Source organism: Crinia signifera, chromosome 4 (assembly GCF_055691185.1).
Source record: "Crinia signifera chromosome 4, ASM5569118v1, whole genome shotgun sequence".
Classification (NCBI taxonomy): domain Eukaryota; kingdom Metazoa; phylum Chordata; class Amphibia; order Anura; family Myobatrachidae; genus Crinia; species Crinia signifera.
The window spans coordinates 255,423,251-255,436,867 of NC_139220.1; positions in this window are offsets into that span (position 1 = coordinate 255,423,251).

Consider the following 13,617-nt stretch of genomic DNA (forward strand, 5'->3'; position numbering starts at 1 on the left):
CGGGTGTCGTTCCCGGACTATAAAATGTCCGGGAACTGGGCACATAAAAGAATCTGGCTGCCGTCCCTGTCCGTCCGTCTTCCCCCCCGCTGGTGAGAGCAGAGCTGCGATCCGCCTCGGTTCCCTGCTATACAGCGGCGCAGCTGTGGCTGGAGAACACAGGACTTCCAAAAAAAAAAAAAAAAAAAGCCCATACAAATGAATGGGAAGCCATTCATTGGCTGAGACCTCTCTCAGCCAATCAGCGATTGGCTGAAAGAGGTCTCAGCCAATCAGTGGCTGCCCATTCACTATGGGCTTTTTTTTTTTTTTTTTGAAGTCCTGTTCAGTTCTCCCGCTGCTGGCGCTGCACCGCACCCGGCAGCATCTTCTCTCCTTCTGCCCCGACTGCCCGGTTTCTTTGATGCTTCCAAAGAAAATTCTCCAGGTTGCAGAAACAAGGTGTCCTCATCCTCCTCTTCTTCTTCCTCCTCCACCACTAATGTTTACACCGTGAACTCAGCCTATTGCATCATATAATATCATACAGAGGTGTGGGGGTGATGGGTGGCTGGAATGGAAAGGTGTAGGGGGGATGGAGAGGATGATGGGGGCATGGATAGCTGCAGGAGTGGGGACAGAAATTCACTCTGTCTCTAGCAGACTTGTCCCAGCGAACTCACCTGTCCCTAACCCTGTCTCCTACCACACCTGACCCTGCACAGTCACCTGTCCCTAACCCTGTCTTCTACCACACCTGTCCCCACACACTCACCTGTCCCCTACCACACCTGTCCCCGCACACTTACCTGTCCCTAACCCTGTCTCCTACAACACCTGTCCCCGCAGACTCACCTGTCCCTAACCCTGTCTCCTACCACACCTGTCCCTGCACACTCACCTGTGCCTAACCCTGTCTTCTACCACACCTGTCCCCGCACACTCACCTGTCCCTAACCCTGTCTTCTACCACACCTGTCCCCGCACACTCACCTGTGCCTAACCCTGTCTTCTACCACACCTGTCCCCACACACTCACCTGTCCCCTACCACACCTGTCCTTGCACACTCACTCTGTCCCCTAGCATATCTGTAGTCGCACACTCACCCTGTCCCCTACCACACCTGTCCCGCCCACTCACCCTGTCCATAATCCTGTCCCTTACCACACCTGTCCCTGCACACTGACCCTGTCCGTAATCCTGTCCCTTACCACACCTGTCCCTGCACACTGACCCTGTCCGTAATCCTGTCCCCTACCACACCTGTCCCTGCACACTGACGCTGTCCCCGCACACTCACCCTGTCCGTAATCCTGTCCCCTACCACACCTGTCCCTGCACACTGACGCTGTCCCCGCACACTCACCCTGTCCCCGCACACTCACCCTATGGGCTTCTACAGCAACCCACCGCCACCCCGCACCGCCACCCGAGCCCCCCTCACCTGTGTCCAGGCAGCACAGAGCTGTGGTGCCCGGACCTTTGACCTCCTCCTCCCTGCACTGTACATCCTCTTCCGGGTGCAGGGAGGAGGAGAGCCCGGCGCTGCAGCACCGGGTAAGGGAAGGGAGAGCCGCTGGGACCAGCTAGGACCCGGCGACTCTCACCGCAAAGGACAGCTCTTAACGCAAGAGCTGTCCTTTGCCATAATTATCGCATATGTTAGTGCATATGTGAAAATTATGAATGCGGTAGTCGACGATAGGGGGCGGTAATTGGGCGCGGATGTTAGAGCATCCCCCCCCCCCCTGTCCCCTACCAGACCTGACCAGCACATTCATCATGTCACCCACTAGAACTGTACCCCATGCTCCACACACAATGAAAATTAGTGTGACTCGCATTCCCTGTAAGACCACTCCCCTGGTTTTGTGGCCACACCCAAAGGCACGCGCAATATTACCCTACACCCGGCCCACTTATTGTGGTGCCCCTCCTGTCATATTTTTCTGGATCCACCCCTGGACCTGATTAATGTTCTCTGCCTGCCACTGTCACCCTCACCTCCCCCATGGTAACAAGCATCTCACTTTCCTTGACAATGAGCAAGTAACCCTTGCATTGAGCATGATGCAACCCCTGGCATAGAGCATGCAATGCAACCCCTGGCATGGAGCATGCAACCCCTGGCATGGAGGATGCAACCCCTGGCAAAGAGCATTAAACCTGTAGCAACGAGCATGTAGGTAAGCGGCACTTATGTGGCATAATATGTAATAGACATGACAGCGTGTGGTATTATATGTAATGGACATTCCAGTGTGTGGCATAATGTGTAATGGGCATTACTGTGTTTGGTATAACGTGTAATGGGCATTACAGTGTTTGGTATAATGTGTAATGGGCTTTATGGCGTTTGGTATAACATGTAATGGGCATTACGGTGTGTGGCATAACATGTAATGGGCATTATGGCATGTGGTATACTATGTAATGGGTGTGTGATGTGCAATCGCCATTACTGTGAAATATTTTGATGCCGCGCGCTGTCCAAGTTGTCCCTACTTTAGAAAAAATTGCGTCCTGGCATAACAAGTAATGGGCATAATGTGTAATGGGCATCACAGTGTTTGGCATAACATGTAATGGGCATTATGGCATGTGGTATACTATGTAATGGGTGTGACGTGTAATCAGCATTATGTTGAAAAATTTTGCCGCGCGCCTTCAGCGCGCACTGCACATTTTGACCCTCCTTTAGGAAAAACATCTTGAGTCCAGGCATAACATGTAATGGGCATTGCGGTGTATGGCGTAACATATTATGGGCATCACAATGTGTGTCATAATGTGTAATGGGCATTACTGTGTGTGATCTACCATGTAACTGGCATTATGGTGTGCAAAATCAGGAATGAAATTGAAGCAAAGGTTAAAAAACCAACAACATAAGACTGGTCAAGGGGCGGGGTTGGGGCGGGGTTGGGGGCGGGTAAGTGGGTGGGCTGTGGGTGTGTCAAGGGGTGGGCCACTGTCCGGGAATCTCTCAACACAAAGGTGGTAACCCTACCGCTAATGTCCCTCCCGATGGCTGGAGAACACCCAGAAAACGCCAGCAGTACCATGCACAGGTGCAGTTGTTTGATAATCGAATTCTCAGCTTGTTCGAACGGGTCTGAATTCACCCCTGTATCTGACCCATACTGTATCCATCCCGCTCTGTATCCCACATTATATCTGACCCAAACTTTATCCAACCTGACTGTATCTTAAACTATTTGCAACCCACACTGTTTCCAACCCACACTGTATCTAACCCACTTTGTATCCATCTATTTTTCTAATCTGTGCTGTAACCCACATTGCATCCAACCTGCTCTATATCCTGCACTCTATCCAGCCCGCATTGTGATCACCAGGTAGGATTTACCACTTTGGCACAAACACAACTGAACACACAAATTATTAAACACCACTAAACACAATTGTATACACCATCAGAAAACAAGATTTTGTCCAACACAATACTCTGCACTTTGATCTTGAAAAACTCCCAGCGATGCTGATCGTGTTTAATCTCGACCACACATGACCCTGTAGAGTCTTATGAGTGTGTCAAAGGTATGCGCCGAGGCAGTATATACTTTGTATATGACATGGAAAGTGGCTGCATACAAAGACAATAGATCTCATTGTAAACATACCCTGAAGAATCTGCATATGGCTGGGGTAAGTTTTGATGTTTTGTCTGAACATACACTAGGCATGATTGCCATGTCCGCAGACATTCAAAATAGATGTCTTAAACCTTACAAATTCAAATACACGGAAGTACACCAGGGAAGGACTTTGTAGTAGCATAAAGCCACAGATCTTTCCCGATCTCACTGTTGCAGGAATGTTTATTGTTGGATAACATACTCCTGCATACATACTATACAATTACACTGGGGAACAGTCAATCTGTTGCCAGGGATTTAAGAGTCAATTCTGATTAATTTTGTGCTCCTGATCATTAATACTGCTTTCACATTGCAGAAATAGGTAATGACACGGTATTCTTAAATGGGACTTTAAAACGGGTCTGAGCCTTGAGACCTTTCACATTGCAGGTGAAAACCGTTTTTAAAAATCATTTAATACCATTCGAACATTCAACCCGTTTAACCCCCAAGGGACACGTTTCAAGCCATTGAAATAGAGCTGTTCAAACTGCCAAAAAAACAGCTTTAAAACGTGTAGGACTCTGCTTTTTAACCGTGTTGAAATACCGGTTAACTTTAACCGGTAAATCAACTCTGGCACTTTCACATTGCAGCCTTAAACGTTTTAAAATGGAAAAAAAACGGCAATATACCGTTTTAAAAGTGTGATGTGAAAGGGGTATAATATGCCATGCTTTAAATATTTTTTTTAAATATGTATATGTAAATATGTATATGTCTCCTTCCAGCGTTAGTGAGGAGATAGGAATGTATTGTGTGTCTCAAACATGACTACCAGCTACGTAATCACAAATAAAACTAATTCTTGTTTATTGAAATAAGTTAGTTGTTAAAAACAAAAAGGTGAAAGTCGAATCTGTAAAGCAGCTTAGACTAGTAAGGTACTTCAAATTAAGAAAATAACGGAATTTTATCATTTTTCCTCAATTTTTAAACTGGCGCCAATTCAGCTATAGTGAAGCTCTTCTGTGAAAATAGGACCTGCGCGTACTTGCAAATCGATCTTAAATCCTCAGCAAGGAAAAAATATATCGTTTTGCCTGATCATACAATTATCTTCCTATTTGGCTGATAATTGTATAGTGTATATCCATCTTTACTGTAAAATGAATATGGTTCCAATTCAGGTGGGCTTGGTAAGTTGCAAAGATCGCAGCTTACGTGCACCTGAGATGCCGACTGTCTGAATGCCTGACCTCCCTGTAGCCGCCGATACCCCTCACTAACATGCGAGGGGATGTGTAACGAAGACACATCCCCTCGCATGACTTTGCTGCAGGAGAAATCATTCCATGGTTGCCGACCATCGAATGATTTCTCTCGGCTTCACAAATAAAAGCCAGTGAGAACTGACTTTTATTTGTGAGCGTCAGGACGAAGACAGGGTGGGTGGATGACATCCTGTGATATCAGCCACACGCCCCCTGCAGACATCACCCTGCCCACATAACCATAGGAATGCCTAGCGTTTTCATGGGGATGACCATAAAACGTTGGGCGTTCCCATGGGCTATACCCGTCCTTGCCGCCATCCACCCCCGGCCCAATGATTGCGAATGGCTCGGCAACTATGCAAGTCGCCAAAGCCATTCGTAAAGGGTAGCTGTACATGCGCATAATAGACCATGCGCATGTGCAGTCCCCAAAACATTGGGATGGGGCCGAAATCGCTAAATAGAATCTCCCCCTATATTTGACCAATTTAGCTTCAATTTCCATTCTCTATTCCTTTTGGGCCACCAGTCAATCCCAGTCACAAATCTCACATTTGAAATGGATTCTTTAAAGAGACTTTTTACATTTTCACCCATTTACAGATATGGATATTTGGTACTCTTTACCTAGCACGGCGCCCACGATTTTGATCGTGGGCATCGCAGGTAAAAAAATCGCGGGCATCGCTGGCATTGAATGCACTAAAAATCGGGTGCGATGCGACCGACGCGATGGCCGCGATTTCCCATAGGGAACAATGTTAAATGTCTCAATTGACCCGATTTTCCTGTTCAATGCCTTAATTGACCCGATTTTCCATAGGAAACAATGTTAAATGGCCCACAGAGGCCAAATAGCCACCCTGAAGTGTGAAATGGCCCCCACAATTGTTAACGCCACCCCACGAGCCCACGAGGGGCGGCGGTACGCGTCCTACGACCTTTTCATACCCCCACTATCCACGTCAGCGTGGAGTTGAGAATAGAATAGTGCGGCGAGCGCAGCGAGCCCCGCGAGGGGACGCGGATACCTTCACAGGTAAACGCATCCCTTTGCGGGCTTCACAGGTATCTGCGTCCCCTCGCCACGCTTCGGCCGTGGTGGCTCGCTGCGCTCGCCACACTATTCTATTCTCAACTCCACGCCTATTTGGCCTCTGTGGGCCATTTAACATTGTTTCCTATGGAAAAATCGGGTCAATTGAGGCATTGAACAGGAAAATCGGGTCAATTGAGACATTTAACATTGTTCCCTATGGGAAATCGCGGGCATCGCGTCGGTCGCATCGCACCCGATTTTTTAGTGCATTCAATGCCCGCGATGGCCGCGATGGGCACCGTGCTAGGTAAAGAGTACCGGATATTTTTTAAATCCGGGACAGCTGAAATGTTTGTTTGCTAGTCTACAGAAAGCATCAGCTTCTGGTGCACTTCATCACTAGACCATCTACCAGTGCTTGGTCGCTTAGTGGCATATTTAAAGTAACATTTGCTGGAGTTTTCAGGGAGTAACCTCAAATATTAAATATCTCCTGGATGTATCTAGGAGGGGCTGCAGCAGGTAAAAATCTATACAGGTAGACCTAATGCTGAGCATTTTAGGCGAATGCTTAAAAAAATGAAAATGCTCATTGGTCCTCTGAACACCTTTTTGTGTGTTTTTTATTATTATTATTATTATTATTATTATTAATTTATTTATTTATTTATTTTGTGCCCGGACCTTCACAATGCAACCATGATTCCTGCAGTGATTGGGTTACAAGGAACCAAAGAGCTCTCCACTACAAAAAAAGCAGGATGAAGGGATTCAAATTCTTGCAGATATGTTTATCGTAACCAACACTATCTCACTGAACCGAAGCACGAAGTATGCAATTCCTATAAATAGTTCTAGAATTCTGTAAATCAAGAGTTCCCTCTACTGTCCGAGTCAGGTAACAGTACAAGCTCATTCTGTTTAATATGGCCAGACGCACCAAGCTTCAAAAAGTGATAAAGTGGAGAGTGATATACAACCAGCCAATTAGCTCATCTGTCATTTTTCAAAACCAGCTTGTAACAGGGTAGGTAGGCAGTCAGCCAATGAGCTCCTATCACTCTCCACTTTATTATTTTTTGAAGCTTGATACATCTGGCCCTTAATCTGTCAAAAGACACCCCAAACCTTATTGTGGGAGGTGATTTCAATTTATTATATGACACATCCTTAGACAGATCCCCCTCTCTTCCAAATAGACCTTCTAGATGTCAGGATGGACTAAGCCTAATGCTATCCTCTCACAACTTGATTGACTCGTGGAGAACACTCCCACCACAACAAAAAAGAATTTACATTCTTCTCTCATGTTCATCAAACCTCCTTCCAAGAATCCAAAGTGCTAACATTGAAAATGTTTTAATTTCAGATCATGTCCCTATACATCTGGACATTGCTATTCAAACAACCACTAATTCTAAGCTCACTTGGCGATTCCCATCCTATCTCTTTTCACAAGATGAACTCCAATTATATCTCAAGTCTAAATGGAAAGAGTACTCAGAAACAAATTCATGCCACAAATCAAACTCAATTCTCTTCTGGTTAGCATCCAAAGCTGTCATGCGAGGGCATATCATTGCATTTATGTCTCAAAGATGTAACAATCATAGAGACAAAAATTAAGAGCCTTTCTAAGAATCTTAATCAAGCCTATTCACTGGATACATTGCTGATCCGAATGAAGCCACCAAATCTGAGTATTCTCGCCATAAGCTCCTCATGGAGACATTCCTCAATCACGAAGCCCATTTGAAGGTAGACTATACCTTCATCTGCCCTGGCTGACTATTGAAAGCTGACTATTTTGTCAGATTTTAAAGTAGGAAGACTTTTAAGTAGGAAGAAAACTGTTAAGGCCCATACGCACTGGGCGACTTTGAGCTGAAAGTCACTCAAAACAGCAGGTTTTCATGATAGGTAATTCATATCACCTGCTATTACACCAGTATTGAACTAGCTGTTTTACATACTACAATGTTCTATATTTAGGTAATTGCGAAAATATTTTTCTAAGATTTGAAAGTGAGTTAGAATGTATTAGTGTCTGGGATGGTATATAACCTCTTACCATTGGTTTATCTTAGTTTTATTGCTAGTGGGAGAGGGGCACTGGCTTGGTGGGGTCTCAATCAATGAACTTACAAACAGCTTTTAGTACTTATTGAGGATAGAAGGTTGACTATAGCCTTGGCTGACTATTGAAAGCTGACTATAGATATATTGGGTTTTAGTAGATTTAGTAGGAAGAATTTTAAGTAGAGAGAAAACAGTTAAATAACTTTAGCCTGGACTTAAACTGGACAGAAAATGACAACCAACTTGGTATCTTAGAATGCCATGGTCGGCATAATTAAAAAATAACTGCAGCATTATACCAACGTCACACCAAAGTGAAACAGAAGGATAGAAAACAACAGCAACTCAGAAAGCCTAAACGCCCCCATACACTAGCCGATTTTGGTCAGATTTCGGCCAGATCAGTCGGATCTGGCCGAAATCGGACCAAAATCGGCTAGTTTTGATGTCCCCTCAGATCCGATGCGCGGTCCCGTGCGCATCGGATCTGCGTCGGGTGGTCGGACCTGCTGCACGTCCAACCACCCGACTTGGGACCTAGTGGGGCGGCGCGGCGGTGGAGGGAGCAGGGGGGGCTGGGGACGCTGCGGGAGACACAGGCAGCATAGAGCCGGGCAGGGGGAGCCGGGAGCTGTCAGTACTGAATAAAAAAAAAAGCCCATACAATGAATAGGCGGCCTGTGATTGGCTGAGCGCTCTCTCAGCCAGTCAGCAATTGGCTGAGAGAGCGCTCAGCCAATCACAGGCTGCCCATTCATTGTATAGGCTTTTTTTTCTAGCACTGACAGCTCCCGGCTCCCTCTGCCCGGCTCTATGCCGCCTGTGTCCCCCGCAGCGTCCTGGGTTTTTTACATGTGATAAATCGAGACGATTTATCACATGTAAAAAATGGCACATCAAGTGCCAATCTAATCAAGCTCCCCCGGGGAGCAGCCGGGGAAGCTCAGGGGGAAGTCGGGGGCGACTTGTCCTAAGGGTAAAGTCGGGGGCGACTTGTCCTAAGGACAAGTCGCCCTAGTGTATGGGGGCCTAAAGTGTGCTCTCCTATTGTGACAGATGACAGATGAAGAAGTGATAGAAAAGGAAATATGTAATTGTAAAAGGCAATTTATTATAAATGAAAAAATGCAGTGTTGTGATGAAACACAGAGCGGGATTTGTTAATCGCACAGGAAGATAGGATTTTTTGAATATATTTAGTGGCCCCTCAAAATATTAATTACACATAAGTATTTCCATTGCTTGGACGCCCCTGGCGGTGAGGTTTTGCAACATTACCAACCAGGAAGTGTCACTAGGCAATGTAGAGTGCCGTGGAACCAGACCTGGAGAGCCTGCAAACGCACGCAGGTCCCGGCTGAAGATTGAGGCGGCCGGGGACTGAGACTACATAGGGGGACCAGACCAAAGAAAGAAGCAATTGGATTTATATGGTCGTGCAAAAAAACTAAAATGAGCCTCAAAATCCTTCAAAGAAATAAAAAAGAAGGGGGTATTAATTTTCCTCACCTAGCACTTTATAATTAAGCTGCGATATGCCGATACATCAAAGATTGGCTCTCCTCCTCTAATTACTATGCAAACTTACGGTAGATCTGGAACAACTTATCCATGACATACACTTAACAGCCTTTCTCCATATGGATAAAAAGATATACTGTACCTCTCCCAGCTTTAGAAAATCCACTGTTGACCTCTACTAGATCAGTACGTTTTAAAATTCGGAAAAATTAGAAACTGAACCGCCTAACATCATTATTTCTTCCACTTTGGTTAAACCCCTCTTTCCAAGATGGGAAATCACATGTCCCTTTCTGCTTGTGGAGCCACAGCGAATTATCTTCCATCAGATGTATAACGGATATTGGCCCTTTTTGAGATGATTGCAGTACAAATTTGTTCACAAAATGGACAAAACCATGTGCACTGCAGGTGGGGCAAATGTAACATGTATAGAGAGAGTTAGATTTGTGTCAGTTTTTTTTTATGTACAGGGTAAATACTGGCTGCATTATTTTTACACTGCAATTTAGATTTCAGTTTCAACACACCCCACCCAAATTTTACTCTCTCTCTGCACATGTTACATCTGCCCCACCTGCAGTGCACATGGATTTGCCCATTCTGAGAACAAATTTGTACTGCGATCAGATCTGAATAATGGCCATTGGGTCCCATAAACCCTCACCATCACACAAATCAATAATAAATATAATTTCACTGGCCCCCATAAATTCACTATATATCAGGTGCAACACTATACCAACGCAGTTATCAAAACTCTCTCAAAAAACAACTTTTTTATATCCACTAGAGTCTAGACACAGTGGGTGACATTCTATGGAGTGAGATTTTTTTTTTAGATTTTTTTCGCAAAAACGGCGCATATTTAATGAGCTGCGAAAATGTGAAAAAAGTGCGATTTTGGCCAACAAATTGGACATTCTGGAAATGCGATGGCTGTCTCTCGCAGCACATCGCATCCAGATGTTTTCACATTAAAAAGTATACAAATCGCATATTTAATGGTATTTGATTTGTATAAATGTGTCTAAAATTCGCCCAAAAATCAGACCAGGTTCTGATGGGCGAATTAGCCAGAACCCTGCACAGATCATTGAGATCTGTGCAGGGTTCTGGTGGAAAAAAAGGGTTAAACAGTTAAAAAAAAAAAAACTGTGCGGGGTCCGTAGTAATCCAAAGGGGTACCTGAGGAAGGAAATCCTACTCACCTGGTCCCCGGCGACGACCCCGGCGCGCTGCTCCCGGCTGGTACCCACTCACGGACTGGAGAGACGCAGAGATTTTCATCTTCCGCGCCTCTCCTCAGACTGATTCTATTGGCCGCCTAGCGGCCAATAGAATCATCCAAAGGAGAGGCGCGGAAGATGAAAATCTCTGCGTCTCTCCAGCAGGGACGTGCAGACAGGGGAGGATGTGCCTCCCCTGTCATTAATGATTTAAATAATACAAAGAAGATACTTATGACACATATTCTGTCTCATAGGTATTTTATTTATATTAATTTAATCATTTTTAATTGTGAAATCATGTTTTAATTGATCTGGAGGCACCAAAAGTGGTGCCTCCAGTTGCCCTGTACAAATAGATAGAAGTATGGGGGCGGGCAGGGGTGGGGACAAAAAGAGGGCTGTAAAAGTCCACTAAAAGTGCATGCCTAAGCGGCACCTTTACAGGTGCCTCAGTGACAGGGGTGTGCCGCTGCGCCTGCAGTGAAGCTTGCCAGTACCTTTCTGCGCTGATCTTTGGGGCTGCAGACGAAGAGCTACTTCTCCTTAATGCCAGCAGCAGCCTGCCGTGCTCTTCTCATAACCTGGCCCATTTTTAGAGGCATACGAGCCGTCCAACTGCACAGGGCAGCACTGCACGTCTCGTCCGTCAGCACACCCGCCGGCTCCTGCTCCTCCCCGGCCGCCTGTACATTGCACAACTGCAGCCAGGGCCGGCCCGACTGTTTCACCTGATATGCCGCCGAGTGCAGTAAGGGGGTCATCAGGCAGTCTGATGACATGCCGCCGCAGCCTGCCCCGAAGCCCAGCTCATCCCGCCAGTGTGTCCACCTCAGTCAAAAACTGCAGGTGCCGGCATTGCAGTGCGGAGCAGAGCTGAGCTCAGCAGCAGGAGGATCAGCAGCACCGCTCCCCAGTCCCCTGATTGCCTGTCATGTCTAGCGCTGGTCCCTGGGGCTCCCAACTGCCAGCAGCAGGCTGCCGACAAAGAGTATCCGCAGATAGCCTGATGCCGGACCCTCAGCTTCCAAATAGCCCCTCTACTAAATGTGAGTAATAAAAAAATATGAAGGGGGGGGGGGGGGTATGGTCGTCTGTCAGCGGGGAGGGGGAGGTGCAGTGGTGGCTCTAGCTGTGCCTCTCTGTACACAGCCACCACCGCACGTCACTGCTCTCCAGTCCGTGAGCGGGTACCAGCCGGGAGCAGCGCGTCTGGAGCTGAAGATGCCGGGGTCGTCGCCGGGGACCAGGTGAGTAGGATTTCCTTTCTCAGGTACCCCTTTGGATTACTACGGATCCAGGACCCCGGAATCTTCAGCCCAGGAGCCCCGGACCAGCCCCGGAACCAGGACCAAGGCCCTGGAACCGGACTCTTCAGCCCAGGAGCCCCGGACCAGCCCCGGAACCAGGACCAAGGCCCTGGAACCGGACTCTTCAGCCCAAGGTAGGTAAGTATCAGTATGTGTGGGCTGTGGATGTATTAAACGTTTATTTTTCTGGGTGTCAGTGTGTTTTATTTAACTATTTCTTGTACTGTGGAACTATAAGTGCCAGCGGGCCCTTTAATGCCCCACATGCTGGGACTTGTGGTTCTCCAAGTCCCAGCATGCGGGGTAGGCTTGCTGGGACTCATAGTTCTACAGTATAAGACAATAGTTTTTATTCTTTTTTTACACTTTTCATCAGCCCGATGCCCACCGCCCAGGGGCATCGGGGACAGCCCCGGACTTTCAGCATGGGCTGGTAAGTCCTGGAGGGGGGGGACCCCTTCTTTGGGGGGGTCCCCACTTCCCCAGGACCCCTGCTGACCAGCCAGGGGGATAATGCTTTAGCCGCAGAACCTTATATAATAAGTGTCCCCCGGCTGTGGCATTACCCTGCTGGCTGGTTGGGTCTGGTGCTGGTTCTTGAAATGCGGGGGACCCCTAGTCATTTTGTCCCCCGTATTTTGGGAACCAGCGCCGGACCTTGAGCCTGGTGCTGGTTTCATTAAATCAAGGGGACCCCTATTTGTCGGGGACCGTGATTTTATGTCACCAGCACCGGCTCAATGAGCCCGGGGCTGGTTATGCTTTGGCGGGGTGACCCCGCACAGTTTTTTTTTTTTTTTTAAATTGCGATTTCCTTCAAATGTGCGTTTTTCGCATCTCATTAAATATGCGAAAAACGGCCCAATCTTGCGATTTTCAAAAGTGCGATTAGGTGCGGTAAAAATCATGCGGTTTTTACCGCTACACATAGAATGTCACCCAGTATTTCTTCTCCCTACTCAACCACCAAAACTTATATCCCTTTTTTACTCTATCATTCGTACCCCATTATTTAAAAAAAAAAATTAATTCAGGCATAAACACCTGGTTAACACACTTTTCACACTTAAAACAATCAGACAAACTAGTATCACTATCTTGCTCTCTATACACTATGCCTGCTTCTTCTTACAGAGAAGTGACCTACAAATTATATTATCGTATCTACGTCTCACCTTCTCGGGCAAATCAAATTGGTATAACTACTTCAGCATCATACCTAAAATGCAATCATACACCTGCCACTGTGTTCCGTTGCATTTGGGAATGTCCATTGATACAACGTTTCTGGTCCCAAATCAGCAACCATATAAAATCATTCACTTAACATTAAATTACATTTTTGGCAACCCCAGATTGGGCTATCTTGGGGGTAATGAAATCCCTTTCACATCTCTCAACTAAAGACAAATACTTTGGGTGACATTTAATGGGATGAGATATTTAGTCATTTTTCAAAATTGTACATTATCGCACTTTTTAAATTCACATTTTTTTTGTCACAGAGCTATATAAGCTGTTAGCCTGGTTGGCTCTATGCGTCTCCATGGAGACGCATAGCTCAGCCAGGGGCGTAGCA